Raw genomic sequence first — 23,512 nt, 5'->3', positions numbered from 1 at the left:
GCCAAGACCACGGAGAGGGCGTGGGCTCGGGGCGGCGAGCCGGGGTCGGGGCCGGCCACGTGTGCCGTGAGGGGGGCTAGCGGGGGGCCTGGCCCCGCGGGCTCGGCACGGGACCCCAAGGCTGTCCCGAGGGACGCCGTCTCGCACGAGACTCCACGACACCGCGGACCTCCGGCACCGAAGTCGAGGCCCCGCCCCCCGGCGCCCCGGGTTGGCTGCCGCCCGCGGCCACGCGCGGCCATTTGCCACGCGCAGCGTCACTAGAGCGGCGCGGCCCGGCCCCACGGGCTGGTCGGGGGGTGAGGGGCCGAGGTCCTGGACGCCACTAGGACGCCACCGGGCCGCCCCGCCCTGGGCGACGCCGCAGCCCTCATCAAGTGACCAGCAGCCCTCACTGGAGAACACGCCTTCAGAGGGAAGCGAGGGCCATCCCGCAGCGCGGCGCCAAGCCGCCGTCATCTCCCTTCCTGTGCCGGGTGATCTGTCTCCTCACCCACCCGGAAAAACATAGTCCGCCCCGCTTGTCCTTGCGGGGTAGCTCTGCTCTGCAGTCAGTGTCCCTGTCTTGGCCCGCACCCTCGTCTTCCCCATTCCCAGACTCTAGGGCCCACCGAGGCGACAGAGCAGCTCCGAAGAGCACCCTCCCGGGATAAGCGCGGGAGGGAGCCGGGGGAGAGGCGAGGCCGGCGGAGGGACACTGCGGGCTCGGCGCCGTGCGCATGCGCGCGCGCTCAGGAACGAGTTCCGGTCTGGCCCGGGCCTGGCTCCTAAAAATAGCCCCGGTGTGGGGATCCGTGCGCGGATGTCCCGGCGAGTCCCGGGCTGAAGGAGGCGTCTCCGGGCGACGCAGAGCGCTGGTGGCGGGTCTCGGCTGCAGCGTGTGTGCGCCCGCCAGCTGCTCCGGAGGCACGGTGAGGGCCGCGAACGGCGGGGCTGGGGCCTCGGGGCGGGTGGTGTCAGGGCAGCGTTTCGGCGAGGGGGCCAGGTAAGGGCTGCGGGGCGCTGGGGCGGGATGCGGTGTGAGCGGGGAGGGGAGCCCGCCGGCCCCGGGGACGCCAGGACAGGGCGGCGTCCGGCTGGCAGGAGGCCGGGGCGCCGGGGCGGGTGGGGGGCGGGAGGGCGGCCAGAGGTGGTCGAGAGGGGTCGGCGCCGAGGGGCGAGGCGCCTGAGGAGGTGGCGGCGGGGTGCCCCGAGGGCGGGCCGCGGGGCCGAGGGGGTGTCGGGGAGGGACTGGGCAGCTCGGACTCGGCTGGTTGAAGCTCCCGGTGCGCGCACAGCGCGTGGGGCTGGGGGGCAATGGTGGCCGTCACCTTCTTGAAAGTTGAAGGAGTTCCCTGGGGGCCCGGAGCCTCTCCCGGGCGCAACGCCCGAGGGCCCTTTCCTTCATCTTTCGCTCCGAGGCCGGGGTCTCCCCGAAGGGACTGACCCCCAGTGTGTGTGTGGCGGGGGGCGTTCCTCGCTGTTGTCGGACTTAAAAGAAGTTACCCCACTTCTGCTTTGGGAGAAGCTTGGTCTAACGGGGCGCAGCCTTAGGTCCGAGCTCTCCGGGCGCGTAGATGTCAATGGCAGGGTCGGCGTTCCAGGGCCGGGGAGGTGGCCCGAGCCGGGGGCACCTGCGGGTGCGGACGACCGCGGGCCGTGCAGGGGAACGTCGCGGGGGAGGAGGGAGCCGCCCGCCGCCCAAGTGTCGATAGATCCCGGCTCGCGGGGCAGGGCTTGTGCGGTAGAAACTTTGCCTTTTAGCCCGACGCCGTCTGCCTCGGGGCGGCGGGAATTAAATCGGCGGGCGGCGCAGTGCAAACAACTTCGGCCAAGGTGAGCGTCTCTGGATTAGCAAAGCGTTTCTCCCCGTGGAAGCGCGGACCGCAGGCGTGGGTCTGAGGTCGGAGGCGAGCGGGGAGCCGTGTGCAGGTGGGAGGAAGCGGCAGCGCGGTGACCTGCCGTGTCGTTTACGGGGCGATTGGGGTACAGTGATTGAGCCACCGGAGAGGCCTGCCGGGAGGTGTTAACCGTTCTAAAGCAAATACTGTCCGGTGGTCCGGTTTTTTTTTTTTTTTTTTTTTTTAAAGCGCAGTAGGTTTTCTTTGTGTCTTGTATCCTGTGTACGGAGAGAAGGTTTCCTAAAGCTGTCACTGGGTGTACATTACACGAGAGCACTTTCCCTTTAAGAATCCAGCTGCGTTATTTTGGCAACTGCCAAGTACTCCAGTTGTCAGTTTTAAAATCTGTTACCTTGGCAGGACTCGAACAGTTTGTGGAAAAGGTAAACAAAATAGCTTTAATTTTTTTTTTTTTTTGGAAAGGATAAAATAACTTGTGCTGTTATAGCTTTTGTATGTCCCCCCCCCCTTTTTTTTGGTGGGTATATTTTTGGAGGGGTTAGTCTACTCATTTCTTTCACTGTATGGGAACTTTTGGGAGAAAGTAAAAGATGCCTTCACTAAAGCGGATGCCACCTTTTAGCACATGCAAGGAACGCAGGTTATTTGTCATCAGATAGTAAGATTAGTTTGTTCTATATGGCGATACCCTAACTGATTCTGGAATCACTTTCCGTTCTCAGTGAGCGTATTGTAAACAGTTGTGACAGTGGTGTTAACATAATAATGAAAGTGTTCTAAAGAACTAAAACTGGGATTGAAATACTTTGTATACTCAGTCTTTAGAGTAACATTTTGTTTGCAACATTGTTTCCAATAGAAACTTAATTGCGAAAGTAGTCAATGACTTGGAAGTAATAGTGCCCTCCCTAAACCAATTTGCTTATCTACTTCATTTAATTCACGTGTGTGTAAAACTAGGTTTGTTTTTTTTTTTCTTTCTCCACGTTGGATTCATTTAATTCACATGTGTATAAAACTACCTTTTTCTTTCCCCACGTTGGAACAAAGGTGATGAAATTGTATTTAACTCAAATTACTTTCCAGCAAAAGTTTTTTTTTTTTTTTTAAACAACTAAATTGTTAAGGGAAAGAAAACAGCTCATTGGGGTTTAGGAATAGTTAAAAGTAATGTCGCCATGTTGAATTATGGTTTGAAAATAATTTCTTTCCATATTCTTAGAGTTTTTATGTTTCCTTAATAGGTATGTGTGATAAAGATTGTTTTTGGTAAATGCAGTTGGAAATAATCTTTTAAAAATGTTGAGTACTTTGGAGTGGTGTTTTTTCAAAACAATTGCATTATAGCTTTGTGTTTTCCATTTAGAATGCCGTGCAGGTTAATATTAATTTTATTACTATTCAAGCAATAGCAACATTACTTATTAATTTGGTTACCAAGAGAGAAATGGTGAAGTGTATTCTTAGGGTGGTTAAGTAAGTATGGAAATGTTTAATAGAATATGATTTTAAAGTTTGAACTATTTCAATTAAATCTTTAGTAGATTTGTTTCTGATTTACAAGGAGAAGCTGTAAACACATTTGTTATTGGGGAGTAGCATGCTGGCAGTTAGATTTTGGAAAGCCGTTCTTTTTCCCCTTCCTTTACTGCTTTTGATCAGACAAGAGAACATAACAGTGATGGTCCTTGCTTGTCTGTGGGCATTTATTCTGTCTGGTAATCAGACTCTCTCTCTCTCTATATATATAGAGAGAGAGATACACATATATATCACACACACACACATATTTGCAAGATATACTCATGGTACCTGTGAATGTTACAAAGTCTAGCTAAAGTTTTTTTTTTATCAGTAATGGGGCAGTGAAAATACTGCTTTGTGGATTGAAAAATGATCAGCATTGCTTTTTTCTAGATTAGAAAGAAAATCTGAACATTCTTAGTAAATGGAGACCTGAGAAATGTGTATATATATATATATATATATATATATATATATATATATATATGGAAAATCAATCTTTCAGTTAGATAATCTCCTTCAAAGGAACACTTGAATGTGCTGATTTGCAGGTCTTCATAAAGGAAGACTTTCAGTTTGTCATCAGATCTTGGTTCAGATCTCAGCTCTACCATGACAAGGTTAGGAGACATCTGTAAAATCCAAAGGAATTACACTGCCTACCCATTGGAGTTGTTAGAATTAAATGAAATAATGGGTGTGAAAGTTTCTGATACTTATTGTACAAAAATGCACATTACCTGTTCTCCCTTTATTCCTTCCTCTGTTCATTCCTTTCTTCCTATAAGATTATATCAGTACTTTGCCTAGTTCTTGTATGTGTAGTGTCTGGGACCAAAGGGCTTCCTGTAGTGTATAAATACAGGAGAATGCACATATGTTTGTTTGGGATACAATATCCCAGCCTCTTAAGTTCATTGTCAAATTATACATAAAATGTTGAGTTGGCTGCTCTACATTAGGTTTTTGATCTGCAATCATTGTTTGATTTTAACTGCCATAATCTCCCAGAATATTTTAAAAAGTTAGTTAAATATAAGTATTTTTCTTACTCTTTAGTGTCCTTTAGGAATTAACTATGTCTTCAAGATATATTAATTAAAATTTAAAATTAGGAAAATATTTTTGTAACATACCTGAAATAGGTATATTTTAAAAATAGCTTTATAAAAATAAAAGTAGGTAGTCTACAGTGTAGGAGAAAAGCATGTTTACAGTTGTATATGAAACAGTTTGTTCTTGTATTATTGTTAATTGTATTATTTTCCATATGAACAACTGTAAACATACTTTTGCCCTACCATGTATAATTTTCTATACTTCATTTTACCTGCTTTGTGGAGGTAAATGACTTTATCTGTGTCCTCTATAATATATGGACCTGTGTCCAGTTTATTATAATTTAGTGTAAATCCATTTGTTAATGTCTTATGTATATAGCACATCATGTATCTTGACACATAGTAATAAATACTGTATTTCAATGTAAATATTTATTGATTTTAATAATTATTTGTATATACTGAGTTTAATTGATATTTATTGGACTTAATATTTAATATCAACTTAGTAATCACTTGATGAAATCATAGGCATGTAAGTTAAAAAATTAGCTGGTTTCTGAGGTGGAATGCCCATATTTGAACGTTTTTGGTGTGTAACTTCTTGGTTTAATAACTGATGGTATGGAAAGCTAGAGGAATTGTTAACATGGGTGAAAAACAGACACTAATCAATCAGACTTCTAATAAACACCAACCAAGGCACATCTTTTTATGGTTGTCTTGAATCAGTACTAATTTTATTTTCTTCCTTATTCTAAAATATAAACTTTCATCGGTGAACCTAAACAAAAACCCCTCAACCATCAATAAAGTTACGTTTTGAGAAATATTTTTGTAGTGGGTGGTAAATTTATACTGCATGTTGTTACCAGCAGCATGCTTATGTAGGTTGACTTGGATTACGTTTGAGGTATGAGGGTGACCCTTGGAACAAAGGGATCCCCTCATTTAACCTGGGAAGGTAACTGTTGCCTTACGAAAACAGGGTGCTCTCACAGCGACTAACAGTGTGTTTGCCTCTCTCACTTTTCTTCCGTCCCTAACAATCCACCTTTTACAGAGAGATGGAAATTGTATTTCTAAAATTCAGATCCAAATGCCATTCTTTTTTTTTTTCTTTTTTTTTTTAAGGAAAACTTTGAAAGCATAGAAAATTAGTAGAGAAGCAGTCATTTAAGGGATAAAAGTTTGGGGCTTTAAAATCATACTGCCTTGGTTAGAATACCCACTCTAGTGGTTTGTCTTCTTTGCCAAGTTCTCAATCTTTTCGCAGCTCAATGTGTAAAATAGTGATGATAATATTGTCTACTTCATAGAGTTTTGAGATGATTAAATGAGATATGTATTATAAAGGCTTTAACACAATGCTTGGCACCTAAAATGCAGTCATTTTGGTTTCCTGCCACTGCTATCATTACTCCTACTGCTGTTGCTGTCATTTTGGTCATGGTTCACCTCATATGATTTTATCCTCTCTTTCCAGGTTCATTGCTACCCACTACCCTTCTGTTTCTCTCACCCAGTTAAGGCCAGCTGCTTGCTCTTCCCTGAAAAGGCCAGGAATGCTGATGATTACCCCTTTTATTTTTTCAGCCCAGAGTTTTCCCTGAGTTTGATATCCACTTGGGAATCAAGTTGGAATTTCAAATGTAGTATTAGCCATGTAACTAAAATATAGCTATTTATTCCTTTCACCCAATCTTCTTCCTCCTACCCCCAAACGGTGTCTTTGCTGGCTTTTGGTATCTCAGTAAATGGCAGTACTTGAGCCAGAAACTGAAGATATCTTTCTGGATTTATTTCTTTTCTCTCAAACCCAATCCATCCATGTGTTCTGTTGTTCCTTCAGAATTTATCTTGAGCCAGTCCACCACTCTTTGTCTTCGCTGCCACCTCTTGATTCCAAGGCATCATCATCTCTTGTATGAATTACTGCGGAGGCTGCTAACGGGGTTTCTTGTTTCTTTTCTTGCTCCTCAGAATTTCTTTTATCACACAGCAGCTCCAGGGATTATTTTAGGAGCTAAATCATGTCATTTCTCTGCTTAGAATCTTCCTATGACTTCCCATTCCTCCCGAAATACAGCCTGTGTTCCTTTCCTTGGCCTGAATGGCCCCGAATGATCTTGTTCCTTCTCATCCTTCTTCCTCCTGTCGTCCTTGTTCATTGGATGCCAGTCACAGGGACACCGCCCACCCCCAGTGTTCTCTAAATGTTCTATATCCTTGTTTTAGGGTCTTTTGCACTTTTTGTAATACCTGCTGACGATGTTCTTCGTAACACTGGTGTGGCTAAATCCTTTGGAGCTTGACCCAAATATCACTTTCTCAGACCGTCGTGTTTAATGCTGTACTTCATTAGTTACTGTCTCATACATCTTGTTTATTTCCTTTAAGCTACTTAAATTCATACATATCTTGTTTGTTCAGTTATTGCTTATTTATGGGCTTTCTCCCTTACCTGAGTGTGCACCCCATGAAGGCAGAGGCCTGGTTTTGGTAGCTGTATCTCCAGGCATTGGCGCACCGCCTGGCATTGGAAGACAGTAAATATCTGAGTGGGTGCTTCTGTACCCTAGCGCATGTTCTTGCCAGGGGTTGGCATGCTCCTTTGCTCATATGCCTGTTGCACCGTTTATTCTTTAAGTCGTAGCTCAAATGCCACCCGAGATACCAATTTTAATCTCCCTAGATGAAGTTTTTCTCCCTTGCTCTTGATGCACACACTATTTGTAGAATAAACACCATTTTAGAATATTTGGAGTATTCTAATAGATGTCATTCTCTTCTGCTAGGCTGAGTTCCTGCATCAAAGACTACCTTGCTCTGCTTGTATGCTCAGTGCCTTCCAGTCTGCCATGGTACAGAGCGGATGCTCAGTAGACGCTGAAGTTGTCCTAACCAGCTTTGGGGTTGGCCCAAAAGTTCACTTAATTTTTATGTACAATGGCTCTAGTAGAGTTTAGTTGCCTTTAACTTCATTCAAAACAATCTTGTTAGATTGTATGGTGTCATATCAGCGTGCATTAAAAAAACAAAACATCAAAATTGGTGAATTTTTATGCAGCCATTTTAATATTGAAGATGGAAGAAAATATGCAACATTTTTGGTGTATTACGCTTTATTATTTCAAGAAAGGTAAAAACACAACCGAAACACAATAAAAGATTTGTGCAGTGTATGGAGAAAGTGCTGTGGCTGATCGAACATTTCAAAAGTGGTTTGTGAAGTTTCTTGGTACTATTGACATTTTGGCCAAGTAATTCCTTACTTGTAATGCCATCTCCTGCATTGGAAGATGCTCAGCAGCACTCCTGGCCTCTACCCACTAGAAACCAATAGCAGGAGACAGCCGACATATTCAAAATATTCAGAACAATAAAGTTATTGGTGATAATGAAAAATAATGATAATGAAAAATATGGAAAAATATGGAAAAAATCACATGGACTTTTTGGCCAACCCAATAAAATGACCAACCAACACTAGTTTTCCCAGTCTGCCTTTAAAAATGATGAAGGTACTTTCCAGACTATAAAATACTACCTTATAAATTTGTATCCATATTAGCATATTGTCATCAGCTTTCTGGGTCAGGGTGGTGATCTCAGAGCTGTTGAGCACAGGTGGCATTTCCTGATGCTCCATTTTGCCTTCTTGCTGGGCAGTGAGTAGCCATCTTGCTGAGAGCTCCAGTTCCAGTTTGAAATGCTCATCCCTGTGAAAACAGGGTTAGAAAGTGTAGCTAGTGACTAGCTGCTCCTTCCTCGACATCATCCCCTCCATTCCTCCTCTCAGCGTATCCACCTGATTTTGTGTTATTTTAGAAAGGCTAGGGGGAGGGGCCTCTGCAACTGAACACAGTCTACGTGAAATACAATATTAATTCAACTGTATCGCTAACAAAGATTTACGAAGAGCTTTTGTGGCCAATATTAGGAACCTTACACTATTTGTAACAGTGAAAATCATTCCACATTTTAAACAGCTGACTTACAAATGGGCTTTTGGAATATATCCCATTTGCAAGTTGGGGACTACTTTAGCAAAATATTGATTTTGATACTGAAAACCTTTTTCTTAATATTGTTAACCTTAATTTGACACGGATTATGAAGGGAAATGGAGAAAGGAATCTGGGAGTTAAGATTTTGTTGTTTAGAAATGGCTCAGTTACCCAAAGTAAAATTTTAGTATTGGAAGAAAGGGCTTTTGTTTTGTTTTGGAAAAAACTTGAAGTTACAAGACTTGTACAATGAACTTCCATATGCCAGTCACTTAGAGTCACCAACTGTTAACATTTGGCATGTTTGCTTTATTACTTTTTGTATTTACAGAGTGGTCCCAAAGTCTGGAAATAGGTATTAGTGTTCATTTTATTTACAGTTTGAAGCTCCTTGATGACATCTTCTGGAGTGTGTCAAAGATGGGAGTTTGCTCCGTTACAGTCAGAGGCTTATCGTCTGATGGAAAACATCACAGACACATACAAGGCATAGAAGGAAATGCTGCATTAATGCACGGTGTACTTTGAAACGAGGAAACCGCACGTTAAATATATAAGGTCATTGAACGTCTATCTGTCTTGTAAAGTAATGGCAGGAATCCACTCTATAGGTCTCCTTTTGCCTCTTCTCCTTCCCCCTCGCTTTTTCTTCCTCTTATAAATATTTTTTATTGAACCATTTGAGAGTAGATTGTACACGTCATAATCCTTGACTCCTAATTGCTTCAGTTGATATCTTCGAGGAACAAACTCATATTCTTATATAACCAGAGTGTGATGGAGTCAAGAAATTTACTATTGGTGCTATAATATACAGTTACTGTTGTCATTTCAATTGTGCCAATTATGTCCTTTAGTAGAGTTTTTTCTAATCCAGTCCTATCTATTGCATTATAATTGTCATTGCATTATGGTTGTCATAGCTTGTCTCTTTTAATCTGAAACAGTCCTTCAACATATTTTCCTTTTTCTTGACATTTAAAGGGTTGAAGAGTACAGGCCCTTTGTTTTGTAGGGTGTCTAGTAGTTTGTGTTTGTCCTACTGCTGCTTTGTCGTCCGACTCTGGCTTTGCGCTTTTTGGCAGCAGTGCCGTGTAAGTGGTGATACAGCCTTGGCGTGCTCCGTGGGGAGGCGACAGATGTCGGTGTGACCCATAGTCGGTGACGTTCACTCGGGTCACTTAGTGAAGACTTGCCTGCGAGTTTTCTCTGTATAAAGCTATCGTTGTCGTCTTTGTTATTATTGAATAATTGGTGGGGAGGCTATTTGAGACTGTAAATATTCAGTCCTCCCTAAAATGTTCATATAATAGTTTGACCATTCATTGGTGATTCTTGCCTGAATCAGTTATTACACAATGGTTTCAAAATGGTGTTTTTTTTTATTATTCCTTCCACATTTATTAGTCGGCATTTTATTCCGTTGTAAAGAATAACTTTTCCTTTGCTTATTTAATACCAATATAAATGCAAGTACTCTATTAGTACAGCATTCATTGTGATGTTCCATGTTCACTCCCATTTGGTCAGTGGGTGCTCCTTCCGCTTAACTCATTGATTGCTTTGACACGTTCCTATCGTTTTTGCAGGACTTCCTTCTTTGGGGCCAAAAAGTAATTTCAGACTCATCTTCTGCTTTTCCTCCTGCTGTCTTAGACTCAGCCCTTGCTTCAGGGAGTCCCAGTTTCTTTTACTGGGGAAGGGTACTCAGAAACCAAGAACTGGGCAGTAGATATGCCTGTTGGTAGCGATGCTGCATTGTTTTAGATCCCTCAGCTGACCAAGCTACGAGATTCGGAGGGATCCGTCGGGCAGTAGATTGTAATTTCTCTTCACATTCCTGAAACTCCTTAGAAGAAAGTCTTTTCCTTTGAAAGTGTTAATAATTTAAGTGACTCTTTTCACCCGATTTTTCTATTTAATTTTTTAATGGTTGGGTGGTGTTTTCCAAAAACATTTTAAGCTTCTTGGGAGTAAGACTCCTGTTTTATGTTTCTTTATATATTCAGTGAATATGTTCCACAGGACCTTGAATATAGTTGATACCTATGTTGTTTATAACATATAATTGTATAAGTGACTCAGTCAGTATTATCTTTTATTACTCTTATACCATAATTAAATAATCTTCTGTTTGTTATAACATTTAGGTAATTTCATGGATTCTTTAAAGTGAATTGGTGATTCATTTGTTTTGTTTTTAGTAACTCTGCTATCCTAGAAGAAATGAAAAACTCTAAATAGTTTTTCCACTTCAAAATTTAAAATGCTAATTCCTGAGATTAAAGTATGTAATTAAAGAACATCAAAATGGCTAATCTAGGCATTGCTGTTTTGTAGTGTTTTGTTCTTTGGCAATTAATAACCTCTCTGGGCACCACTTTAATTATAAAATGAGAGGATATCTAGATCCTTCTTAATGTTACATGCTTTATACCTAATTAACATTGAATTGTTTATGGCAGTAAAATTAAGTGCCACAAAATATAGTGGAAAGAATATTGTGCTTCTGAGCCAGGAGTCACTGGGTCCTAATTCTTCCTAAGTGTTCTGTTACTTTGGCAATTGGTTCCGCGGTAATGGTTGTTACCTTCTTCGTTCAGCTGTAGGTGATGAGGCATACCAGTGAACAGGCTTGGCTTTCCCAGTCGGATGGATGGGAGTGTGGACATATACATGTTTACAGTCCACTTGGTTGTGTGCTTGATGTGACAGCGCAGAGTTCCCTAGGAGCACAGAGCACAGAGAAGGGGTGACTCACCCAGTTTCACGGAGGCAGAAAAACTTATTCCAGAGGAAGTGACACCTTCAATTTAGGTTGAAGCCTGCAGAGGGAACAGGACAGCTTTGTGAGGAGGGAGGGTAGTGTTTACCAGACCTGTGTTAAGGACAGAGAGACACTTAGGGAGCTTGAATTGCCCAGAGAAACTCAGGGGACGATGTGGATGGACCCATGCAGGAGAGGGCAGGCACCAGAGGAGGGCTGCAGAGGCTAGCGGGCCGGATTGTGAAGTGCCCGTAAGCTATGTTCCGGAGTTTGTACTTTATCCTAGGGGAAATGGAAGCATCTTAAGGGGTCTGAATAAATGGATAAAACTGATTGCATTGTGGAGGATTCTTCGGAGAGAGCTAAACCTGCTGGCAGGGAAACTAGTTAGAGGGTCTTACAGCCGATTCTTAGTAGTTAAGCGGGTAAGGTGGCCTGGAGTACTGTAGTGGGATGAGGATTGACGAAATTGGTGGGTTTGCGAGAGATACAGGAGGCAGAATGGCAGGACTCGGTGATGGGGGGCAGGTGGAAGGTGAAAGAAAGAGTGATGGGCGAAGATGAGGTGTGTGGGCACCCGAGGGAAGCAGGAAGCACCAGGGAGGAGCAGGTTTCCGACGATGGTGATGCGTTCACTGTGAGCGTGCCCACATGGAGGGAGGTGTGTCAGAGACTGGGCTGGGCCTTTTGCTCTCAGGAGTGGGACAGTTCCTGGTCGTGACAAGCCCTCACAGTGGGGCCGTGAAAGGAGGATTTGACGAGGAGTGGAAGTGAAGGTAGGAAGTGGGAAGGGAACTGGGAGGCTTTATCTATAAAAGCATAAGGAGAAGTCTGGATATTAACTCATTCTTTTCTTGTCTTTGTGATCTGGATGCTTTTGAGAAGTACCAGTCATTACATTTTGGAATGTCTTTCAGTTTGTTTGGTTTCGTTTGATGCTTACATATGATTCATTGGGGTTTTGCATTTTTGGCCATAATGCCACAAGAATAATGGTATTATACCAGGAGGTACGTTTTATGTTGGCGGTATATGACGTTAGTGTCTTTATTACTGGTGTTGCTAATTTTGATCACATGTTAAAGTGGTCTTTACTGGTTTCTCCATTGTAAAGTTGGTTTTTCTCTTTGAAAATAATACATGTTTGGGGGGAGAGTATGTTAAATTTCCTGTTTCTCTTCAGACTTTCACCCACTCATTTTAGCTTCCATCAGTGGAATTTACCTATAGCAATTATTTCTGTAATATTTACCGAATAGTGATTTTGAGCTTTTTTCCTTCATTTATCAATTGAAAGTCTTTTGTAATAAAGAGTTGTTCCTTTTCTGTCATTTAGTCACTTATTTATATTAGAATAGACCCAAAGATATTTTATTTTGTAGGTTATAATTTTATACTATCATTATTTATTTTATGGCTCAGATTGTCCAGCTGTGGCCATTGAGAGCTCCTTCTGGTTGACTCCTGCATCCTTTTGACATGTCTCCATTCTTTTTAAAAGAATGTCTTACTTTCTGGTACTATCAGAAACTCCAGGCTCCACTTGTAGTTTACCTGTCCCAATCCTGTAATTATCTTCTTTTCCAAAGAGTGCTGGCTTTTGTTGGAGGATAGCATTTAGAGATCAAGATCTGGGTGCTCGGTGTGCTCATCGCTGCTGGGTGTCATTGGTTTCAGGCCTTCTCAGTAGAGCTTAGGGATATACGTGTGTGTGTACACACACATCTGCCATCAGTTCTATAGCAGGGCCTGTGTGCTCCTAAATTCACTGCGCTATGTGAAGCTGTGCAATAAATACCACAGGGCTGCCCTGGCGGGGTGGCTCAGTTGATGGGAGTGTTGTCCCGTACACCAAAGGTTGTGGGTTCGATCCCCAGTCGGGGCACGTACCTAGGTTGCAGGTTCCATCCTCAACGGGGGAAAATTCTCTCGCTCTCTCTGTCTGTCTGTCTGTCTGTCTCTCCCTCTCCCCCCTTTCCTCTGTCTAAAATCAATAAACATATCCGTGGGTGAGGATTTAAAAACAAAAACAAAAACACAGGGCTAATGGGATCAATGGAGTTAGGGGAACAAACTCAAAAACTTTGTTAGTGATACATTAAAAAGAAAGAATAGGAACCTAATAATCCTATTTAAAGTAGCAGCATGGTTTTAGACATGTTAAATGGTTAAGTAATACATAAATACATAGCAAATATAGTACTTCACTATGAAAAGAAACAAACATAAGTTTGCTTATATAAGCGAGTGTCTGAAGTTACTGTGAAGTAGCCCTGGCGGGGCAGCTCAGTTGGTTCGACTGTCATCCCCATACACCAAGGTTGGGGGTTTGATCTCCAGTCAGTGCACTTACAGGAAGGAACCAATGATTGAATAAATAGTGAAACAACAAACTGATGTTTTTCTCGCTCTCTAAAATCAATAAATTCATAAAAAGTTATTGTGAAGTTGTGGATAGGGAGTTATCTCAAATCAGATGAAGCATAACATCAGCTGTGGATGAATGTGGCTCATCACGCATGCGCTGGACCGCGGTAGCTCATTTTTATTTGAGTCAGTTCTCCCTTGGGTGCCTTGCAATTTATTCCTCACTTCAGTAATAATTTTTAAATGTTTTCCATTTCTTTTTGGAATTCAGCCAGCTTTTTTGTATTTGGTCCATTTTTGTTTTTAATGTTTGAATTTCTGCTTCAGAGTGGTTTTCATATCTTCAAATACTTGTTTGAATATATTTAATTTTGTTTGGAGTATTGACTTACTGTTTTTTCCTGCTCTGAGGTTGTTTTTGGTAGGGGGTTTTCCTTAGTTGATATGTGTCAAATTCCTGATTTTCTGGATTTCACGTTTCCTTTATTTTTATGGTATTGGGTACTTTATAGTATTCCTAGTTTAATGGTGCCCTCTTCTGTCAGTGTACAGCTGTCCTGTCATTTCAGTGGTTTTTGTTTTAATGGTCAGAGAACAGTTGTGAGATTTCCAGTGTTATGATTGTCTTACAACACCTTAAATTTTCTCCTTTTTCTTTTTTCCTTTACTATCCAGTTGCCAAAGGACATTTCCCCCTTCCTTTTGCGCGTTTTCTTCTCCAGAAGCTACGGGTCGCCCCTCTCCGTGGCAGGCAGTGCGTTCAGTGGCGCCAGCTCCCTCAGGTCACCAGGACTCTGGTCTTCCTTCCCAGTTCTGATGCACCAGACACGTTTCCAGTATCTTCCGATTTAGAGTGAATTCAATATTCTTGGCGGTCCCTGCAAGTAACCCTCAGGCCCCTTTGCTCGCCTCCTTGCCCCCCAGCCTTGTGGCGACTGCCTGAGACATCAAGTGCTGGGATTTGATGAATTTTCCATCTTCATTCCCAGCTATTTTGCAGTATCAACACTCTTTGTCTTCAGGCTATGCTGAATGCGTGGTTTTGTGTAGAATTTCCTTTTCCTTTGTTTTTTCATATGGTTTAAGGAGATATTTTTGGAGTTATGTAGATATTCTATGACCGTTGTTCTCAATAAAGACTCTACTTTTGGGGGAGGGGAGAGTGAGTGGGAATGCCAGTGATTTATGCCAGTGATTTTCACCCGGTGTGCCATGCCACAGCGGCGTGCTGCCAGAATTTTTGCAACATGCACTACCTGACTGTTTAGTCAGGGCCACTGACCTCTTTTCCCTTAGGCTGTCAAACAGACAAAAAAATGACAACAGCCAACCCAAGAGCTGGCTCGTATGAATGAATCAAAATTATACCTATTTTAAAATCAGATCAGCAAAATATATATTGGTGTGCCACGGAGTTGTAGTCATTAGTTTGTGTGCACCCTGAGGTGAAACAGGGTGACAGTTGCTGGTTTATGCTGTCAGTGCTCCAGAGCTTCTAGCTAAGACAAGACATGGGCAGTCCCCTTCCACTGGCGAGCTAGACACTCCAGAAAGTCCCTTGTATGTGAAATGAACTAATCAAATCTAAGTACTCCGCCTGCATTTAGATAGCATGCAAATACAGGTTCTGGGTGATCGCAGAGCCCTGAGTGCTTTTTTTCTGTAAAGCAAGGTTATTAATTCAAAGGTTTGTTTCTGTAATGTATAATGGAAATGCCTTGGTATTATTACAGCCTGAGTGAGTTATAGGCCTGTATTCAGTCCAGGGCTTCTTTGGTACATCTTTGTTCTAATGGCAATTTAACATGGGAGGTTTTCAGGGAAGGTAATTTGTAAATTTAGGATTTATCTGACAGTTGTTAACTTCTTTGAAAATTAAGCCGCATGTACTTTAAAATTATTTTTCTACCCTCTTTAGGTTTTCTCAGTTTTATGATCTTGGTAATTGTCCTTTGATTATAATAAATGGTAGGCGTGGTCTTATTCCTTGACTCTATACTCTGTATTTTGATTAATGAGGTAATGCTGTATCTGTTCGTTGTAGCTCAAGTTACTAGTTTTTCTGTCTTTTATGCTTTTTAACATGAGAAATTTAACAAAAAGCTGAAATTATGCGTGGGAATACTTTTTGATCAGTTTCTAGAATTCAGTTGTTTCAAATATTACCTTAAGCATTTCTTTTTCTAGAATTAAAAAATAAATTATCAGTGTTTGATGTTGTTGGAACAGAAATTGACTTGTCTTTTAAAAAGAGCAGAAGCTGTGTGAGAAGATTTGGGGGGCCTCGTGGGACATTGAGGGGGTACTGATGGAGGCGGAAGGGCATGGGGGGCATTTCCTGGGGTCTGCACTAGCACAGGTGACTCAGATGCCACCTTCTCTGTCCACTAGCAGAGGGTGTAGTGGGGAGTGTGCCAGAGCCCGGCTTTTAAACCCCACACTGGCTGGCACTGTGCTTTTCCCCAGGTGACAGCGTTCGTCTTGCCTTTCTCTTACCTTTGCAATTTTTTTTTGTCATGTTAAATCCAAGTGCGTCCCTATTTCCAAGGTTGTGCACAGCCGTGTTGTGCTCAGCTGTGTCCCCGGCCCCCCGCTTTGCTCTTTTTGTTCACACCTACTCAGCGTGTGTCATCCTTTCTTCCCTCCTGCCCGTGGAGCAGTCCCCGGGCGCCTGACATCACTTCTTCTTAAGTGCGTGCCTCTGTGGGATTTTACTGACTGACAGGTGTTGTTTCTTGTGTGATGTGCATATAAGTCTTTGTAAGGCCTTAGAAATATATATTTTTTCAATTTTAGTATCAGACATTAAATGATTGCAAATGTAATCCAAATCTCCTCATTTGGCTTCTGCTGTGGTAATGTTTGCCTTTCTGTTGATGTGAGCAAAGGGAGGAGGCTTTACTAGAAATGTTGTTAGTGAATCGATTTCCAGTGGCATTCGTGTGTTCCGTTCGTCCGTTTGCTGGGTTCTTTCTTTACAGAGGTATTGCCTGCCCCAGTGAGCAATGATAGTTATTGTGATGAGGATGGTGATTAAGAAGCAGCCCAAGTGATTAGTGACCACTTGCTGAGCTCACACTGTATACCAGGCACTACGCCAAGCACATTAGATGCTTATTCAGTTCTCACAACTACATTTATGAAGTTTATGAGCCGCTACTATGTTATAGGTGAAGAAACCAAGACTTAGGAGAGAATGCTGATTGTTCTTGGTCTTAACTTGGTAAAGTCAGAAAATTGTGTATGTCTGTGGAGCTTCCCAGGGTTGAGGACTGGCTTTCATCATGTGTGAATTTTGGATTTTGTATGTTCCTTGGTGGTGGTTCAAAAATGTGCACTTCATTCCTAAGTGGAATCATACAGTAGGTATTGTCTGGGGATGGGCTTTTCCTCTCACCCACGTGTTTTTGTGATTGATTCATGTGTGTCTGTCAGCTGCTGGTTCCACACTACTGTTGCCTAGTGTGCCATCGTGTGTTTATCCCATAGCGTCTCCATTCCCCTTTTATGGGCATTCTGGCTGTTCCCATTTGGAGCTGTTAGGAATAAAGCGCCTATGGACACTTGCGCACAAGCCTTTGTGTGGACGTGTGCTTTTGTTATTCTTGGGCAGAATACCACGGGGTGGGATTTCTGGCTCATGCTAAGTGTGTGTTTTACCTTATAAGAAACTGTAAAACTTTTTCCGAAGTAGTTGTATAATTTTACAGGCCCACCACAGCGGGGGTGGCAGTTTCTCCTTCTCTTTAGCAACACTTTGTGTTGTCAGCCTTTTTAGGGCCCGCTATTTTAGTGCATATGCAGTGGTCCCCTCCTTATCCATGGGGGTGGGGAAGATACATTTAAAGACCCCCCATTGGATGCCCGAAGCCAGGGATAGTGCCGAACCTATATATACTATGCTTTTTTCTATACATACTATGATGAAGTTTAACTTAAAAGTTTCTTAACAGTAGGAGGGTAACGGCAATAATGAAGAGAACAATATAACAATATGCTTTAATAAAAGAAATGTAATGTGGTCTCTCTCAAAATATCCCATGGCATTATACTCACATCTTCACTTAAAGCCCTTTATGGCTTCTCTTTGGGGCCATTGTTAAGTAAAATAAGGGTCCTTGAACACAGGCTCCGTGACACCAGACAGCGTATCTGACAGTCCAGAAGTGACCAATGGGTGGGTCGCGTATGCAGCGTGGATGCGCTGGGCGAAGGGACGAGTCACATCCCAGGCGGAACAGAGGCAGACAGCGTGAGATTCCATTCCGCTGCGCAGGACAGTGTGCAGTTTAAGTCTTAGGCATCGTTTATTTTGGGGTGTTTTCATTTAGCATCTTTCAGACCATGACTGAGACCGCAGAAAGTGAAACCCCAGCTGAGGGGGGACTGCTGTGTACTGGCCTTTCACTGTGGTTTTGACTTACACTTTTTTCCTGAATGAGGATGTTAAACGTTTTCTATTTACTTATTGCGTATTCATGTGTCGTCTTTGGTGAAATGTCTGTTCAAATCTTTTTCCCATTTTTAATTGGGTTGTTTGCCTTCCCATTACTAAGCGGTAAGAGGTCTTTATATATTCTGGATAGGGGTGTTTTCTTCGTTCTCACCAATGTAGAGTGTTTTCTACCATGTGTGGCTTGATTTTTATCTTCTTATGGTGTCTTTGGAAAAGCAGGTGGTTTTATTTTTGATAAAGTGCTGTTTGTCAGTTTTTTCATTTATAGTCCTTGCTTTTTGTGGTCTTGGTGATAAATCTTTTCCTTATGTGGGACAGTGGACTTTTTTTGGTCACATATTTACTTCCGTAAGTTTTATAGTGTAGCTTTCACATACAGGCCTATGACCCATTTTGAATATTTTGAATTAATTTTTGTGAATGGTACGAGGTAATATCAAGGTTCATCTATTCTTGTACCATTTGTGGATAGGCTTTTCTTTTCCTATTGAAGTACGTTGGCATCTTTGTTGAATACTAAATGGCCATATGTGTGTGAAGCTATTTCTGGATTCTCTATTCTGTTCCATGGATTTATAGGTGTTTTCTCTCTTTTTTTAAACGACAGCATGCTGCCTCCTCCAATCTTTATTTCTTTACAAAATTGTTTGAACTGTAATAAATTTGAATGACCTTTGTCAATTTCTACAAGAATGCTTGCTGGGATTTTGACTGGGATTGTGTTGAATCTGTACATCAATTTGGGGAGCATCAACATCACAGTAATATTGATTGAGTGTTATGATCCATGAACATGATATGTCTCTCCATTTATTTAGGTCTTCCTCATTTCTCTCAGCAGTGTTTTCTGGTATTCAGGATAACAGTCTTGCACATATAATGTTAAATTTGTCTTTAAATAATTCATACTTTTGATGCTAAGGTGAATGAATTTCATGAAAGTTTAATTTTGCATTTGTCATTACTTGTACATAGAAATATGAGTTAAATTTTTTTTGATCTTGTGTTCTACACCCTTGCAAAACCAGCCTTTTAGTTCCAGGACTTTATTACAGATTTGGGGGGTTTCCTGTGTATTGTCATGTCACGTGCAAAAAGAAGCTGTTGCGTTTGCTCCTTTGCAATCTGGATGCCTTTCTTTCTCTTTCTCACGTTACTGCCCTTGTTGGGACCTCCGGTGACGTGGTGACTAGAAATGGTGAGAGCGTATCTTTGCCTTGTTCCCAGTCACGGTGGGGATGGGTGTTGCCTTTACTATTTATGACGTTATCTGGAGGTTTCTGTAGTTGCCTTTTACTGGGTCTGAGGACGTTCCCTCCGGTCTTAGTTGTTTTCGTTCCCTGAGTTTCTTGAATACATGGGTTCAGTTTTCCTCAAGTTCAGGGATGCTCTGGCTTTTGTTTCTTTGGCTATTTCTTGTCTTCCCATTCTTCTGGGACTCCGGTTACGCACCGTTTCTGTCTACACTGCCCCCAGTAGCCTCACGGTCCTCAGTGCTGTGTTCTCTGTTTCTGTTTGCCTCTTCCGTTGAGGAATCCTTTTTCCTGCTCTGTTTAATCCGTTGTGAAGCCCGTCCAGTTATTTTTCGAGATACTACCTTTTACATCTTTAGAAATCCATTTGATTCTTTTAAAAAAATGATTCCTTTTTTTATTCCTGTTTTTCTTTAAATACTTTATAAGGACATATGAACTTTAAAATATTATAAGTATATTAGATATTATCTCTGTTTCTGGGTCTGTTTCTCTTTGCAGCTTTTTCTCCTGGTGTGGATTACCGGGAGAAGTTCTGACGGACCCTTGGACATTCATCACACAATTGTCCGAACTTGTTGATTTCCTCAGGAGAGATATTAAATTTGTCTTGGCAGGCTGTTCCAAGTCTTGTGGATCTTTCTGAATCCTTTACGGTTTGTTTTTAAACTTGATTCTGGCGGGTATAGTGTAGCCTTGACTCTAGAACTCGTATAGCACTGTTCCTAAGTGAGGAGTCCACTTCAGTTTCTACTGACTGCCCCACGTTTCAGGGAGACCTTTCTCCCCTCTGGTCGGAACTTGAACAGCCCTCAGTCTTCACGTCACGTCTGGGAATTTTGAGCCTGTGCTTCCTGATCACTGTTCTTTGCATGGCCTTGTAGAGCTTCACTTTATTCATGCACCACGTTCCATTCAATGAGAAACCTCATTGTCACGGATGGGAGCGGTTAGCCAGCCACCTGTCGCTCTTGAGAGCTTGAATTTTGACTAGTTCAAATGTAAATCTGCTGCGCGTGTACAACACTGAATTTCAGTCAGTTATAGCCTGAAACGATAATGTTTTGAACACATTGGGTTAAATGAATTATGTTAAAATTAGTTTCACCTGCTTCGTTTTACTTTCAAATATGGCTATTAGAAAACTTAAAAGCACTAATACATTTTAGGTTTACCTTACGTTTCTTTTGGTCAGAACTTCTTTGGGAACCTCTGCACATTTCAGGACCACTTTCTCTTCTTGAGCCCCACCCCCTTTCCTACTCTGCCCCTCAAGCTCCCACTCCCTGAGGCCCCATTCTTGCGCTGACTCCATACCCAGCATCGAGACATTATTTGTAGGGGGTACCTACCCTTTTCTCAGGCATCACAGTGCTGAGCTGCTGGTTTTCTTCTAGTGTTTTAAATGTACAATTTCATAGATCTGACCGGCTTTTTCATGAAGTTCAGCGGGAGAGCATGTCTGGTGCTGACTGCCCCATCACGGCTGCTAGCAGGTCTCCTTAAGGCCCGAAAGTTTGACGCCCGTGTGTGAGGCTGACCCTCATTTACATTAAAAACACCGTTGCCCTTAGCGCAAGTTTTGATTACAAACTGAGATTCATTTTTGAGCAAATATGCACCTTTTATTGTGTCTATATATAGACTGGCTTTTTATGTTATTTTTTTCACCTGTTTTGTTTTTGTCGTAATCTGGATTGACTTTAAAGATGTTTATTTTCATATAGAAACCTTGTTTCTTGGACCCTGCATTATGCTCAGGGCAGAGGTGTTGAATGAAGTTTTGATAATTTCCAGTATGACACTAATTTTGTTTATAAATGCATTGAGTTGGTTTTTTAGTTTTTTATTTTTTATGAAGATTTGAGTAGACACTCAGGTTTTTAGGCTTTTACGGTTCGAAACTAGACTCTTAATATCATGTCAGCAGTACTTTGGTTCCACCTTGCTTTCTAGCTCATCGGCACTCGCTGGTTAGGCACTCAGATGGTGAGCTAATACAGCGAGAGATAGGAGTGGGGGAGCAAATTATTTATTTTGGGTCATTTGGGTCTTCGGTTATCAACAGTTGTACTAGGTGCTGTCTGTCTGCTTGGTAAAGTGTAGCTGAGACATTTGAAGGGAGGAGTTGGCACCCCGGTCATTTCATTTAACACTTGCTAACATGGGAAACCGGGCACGGACAGTGACCTGTGCCGCAGTGTAAAGTGTGGTGCTCAGCTTTCCCGGCAGGGGGGTGCCAGTGGGCCTCATCTGTTTCAGACTGCCTTCTTTAAAGGTGTTTTTTTTTTTTTTTTACCATGTCATTTTTGTGATATTGTGTAGTTTTATTTGTGGTAACTGTCATGCGGAAATTAAAATCTATTCTACAGGTTCCTGAGATGTTACCAGTGTGTGATCTGTCAGGGTCCCCGCCAGGCGGGTGCGGTGCACAGTGCAGACTGGTGTACGTCGGAAGCTGCTTGGACGCCTCGGTCCTCTGAGCCTGAGCCTTGCTCTGCTGTGTCTGAGTCTGCTGCTAGAATAGGCATTCACTTGTTTGCTAATTTACTTCATTCAAAAAAAGCAGTACTTGCACTGTGGTTAGATGTAGCTGCAGAGCGTGCCTGGGTTCTAGGCCCGGCCTCACCACTTCACTAGCTCAGCTGCGTGACCTTGGCAAGTTGCTTCTTAGTATTTTAGTTTCCTCCTGAGGATAATGGTAAAGTAATTGTTGGTTTTACATCAGTTAATACATGCAAAGCAATTAGGATACTGATTAGCAGATGATGCATACTTAGATGTCACTGTAGTTATTCTTATTCTCACATGAGGTCTTCCCTGGACCCTTTTCCTCACGTTTGGACTCCTTCCTATATCAGTACAGCCTCTCTTGCTTTATTGTTTTTTCTTATGAAGAAATGTCACTCACCTGCCATAGCCTCACGCACTGGGGTAGAAGCTAGAACAGAGTTACAGAGAGTCACAGTTTGGGCGATGGCTCGTAGTCCAGGTTAACAGCCGTGCAGGTTCATTAGAGGGAGAGGGAGCTAGGCAGGTGGTTGGGACCATGTTTGGGGGCGCAGCAGAGAGAGGCACAGGTGTGTAGCCTTTGCCTGGGCAAAGACAGTGGTGGCATTGGGAGGTTCAAGGTATGAAGTTTAATTATAGCTGGCTGCAGCATTAACGTTTTAGTTTTAGTTTGTAATGGTCGGAGGGTGCTTCATTGTAGGTAATTATAAAAGAACTATAAAAACTTGACTCTTAGAAACGATTTGAACACTGTGTACAAACCACAAGTTATCAATGACAGTTCATTTACAGAACGCAGGAATGAATTTGATGTAAGGATATGTACAGGACATGTTACTATCACACTTGTGCTTAATTCTGCATTTGCTGTGGGTCAGATTGCTGAACTTCCGTTTCTGCTGGGACACTGACCCAAAGCTGTGGCGAAGATACGTCATAAAACAACGAGTTTTGTTTAGATTGAGGACCCATGGAGAATACTTTTACTTTGAATTATTGGATTTTAGAAGCTGCTCAATAATAAAACTGTATTTGAGGAGTTTTTCCTTTCCACATATCATGGAATTAGGTTAAAAGCTGAAATTGGCTTTTAAAGCAAGCTCCTTTTAATCTTACAAAAGAGGCTTATTTGAGCGTGTGTGTGTTTTTAAATTGAAGTTTTTAATACTTAATCTGTTAATATAAAAAGAATATGGAATTGGGAAAGATGAAAAAAGGTATTTATTTCAAATAGAAATAAAATTACAGTATCGCAATAATTAATATTGTTGAATCAGAGTCAAAAGACTAGTGTTTCTGTGGAGGAATGGTGATTTTCATTTAATGAAGCAGATTTACTGGAGGGATTGCCAATATCCAGTCATGCAATTCCAAGTAATTGGGTTAGCTTCATAACTGAGTCTGGCCAGTGGCGGTGAGAAGAGGGGCAGGTTGTTTTTTGTTTGTTTTGTTTTGTTTTTTACCATCTTTTCCCTTTCTAACTGTCTGGCTGTTATTTCCAAGCAAAAGTAAGGAGCAGGATAAGATTATTCTTCATGCTTGAATCCATTAGTTAGTATTCACCAGTGTTCCTTTATTATATGAATTATTGTCATTGATCAGTTTTATATTCATTTTTGGCATTTTATGTTCCCTTTTAAAAGACAGATAAAGCTATAAGTATATACCTTGTGTATGAATACAAACATGCATTATGGCAATAGCGATCACTGACCATGGGCA

At 42.2% G+C, this 23,512-nt stretch overlaps 1 protein-coding gene across 1 annotated transcript in view; it reads left to right on the top strand.

Annotated features, from left to right (window-relative positions):
* The first annotated feature begins 767 nt into the window (after positions 1 to 767).
* MEF2A (myocyte enhancer factor 2A) overlaps positions 768 to 23,512 on the top strand; it is an 89,965-nt gene continuing 67,220 nt past the window's right edge. The window contains exon 1 of the mRNA XM_090263582.1: positions 768 to 911. The gene's annotated coding sequence lies outside the window, so the exon portion shown is untranslated. The remainder of the gene's footprint in view (positions 912 to 23,512) is intronic.

This window comes from Furipterus horrens, unplaced genomic scaffold (genome assembly GCF_987537825.1).
Source record: "Furipterus horrens unplaced genomic scaffold, mFurHor1.1.pri manual_scaffold_16, whole genome shotgun sequence".
NCBI lineage: Eukaryota > Metazoa > Chordata > Mammalia > Chiroptera > Furipteridae > Furipterus > Furipterus horrens.
The sequence above is the reverse complement of the archived record's forward strand: the minus strand, read 5'-3'. Positions and strand labels throughout refer to the sequence as shown.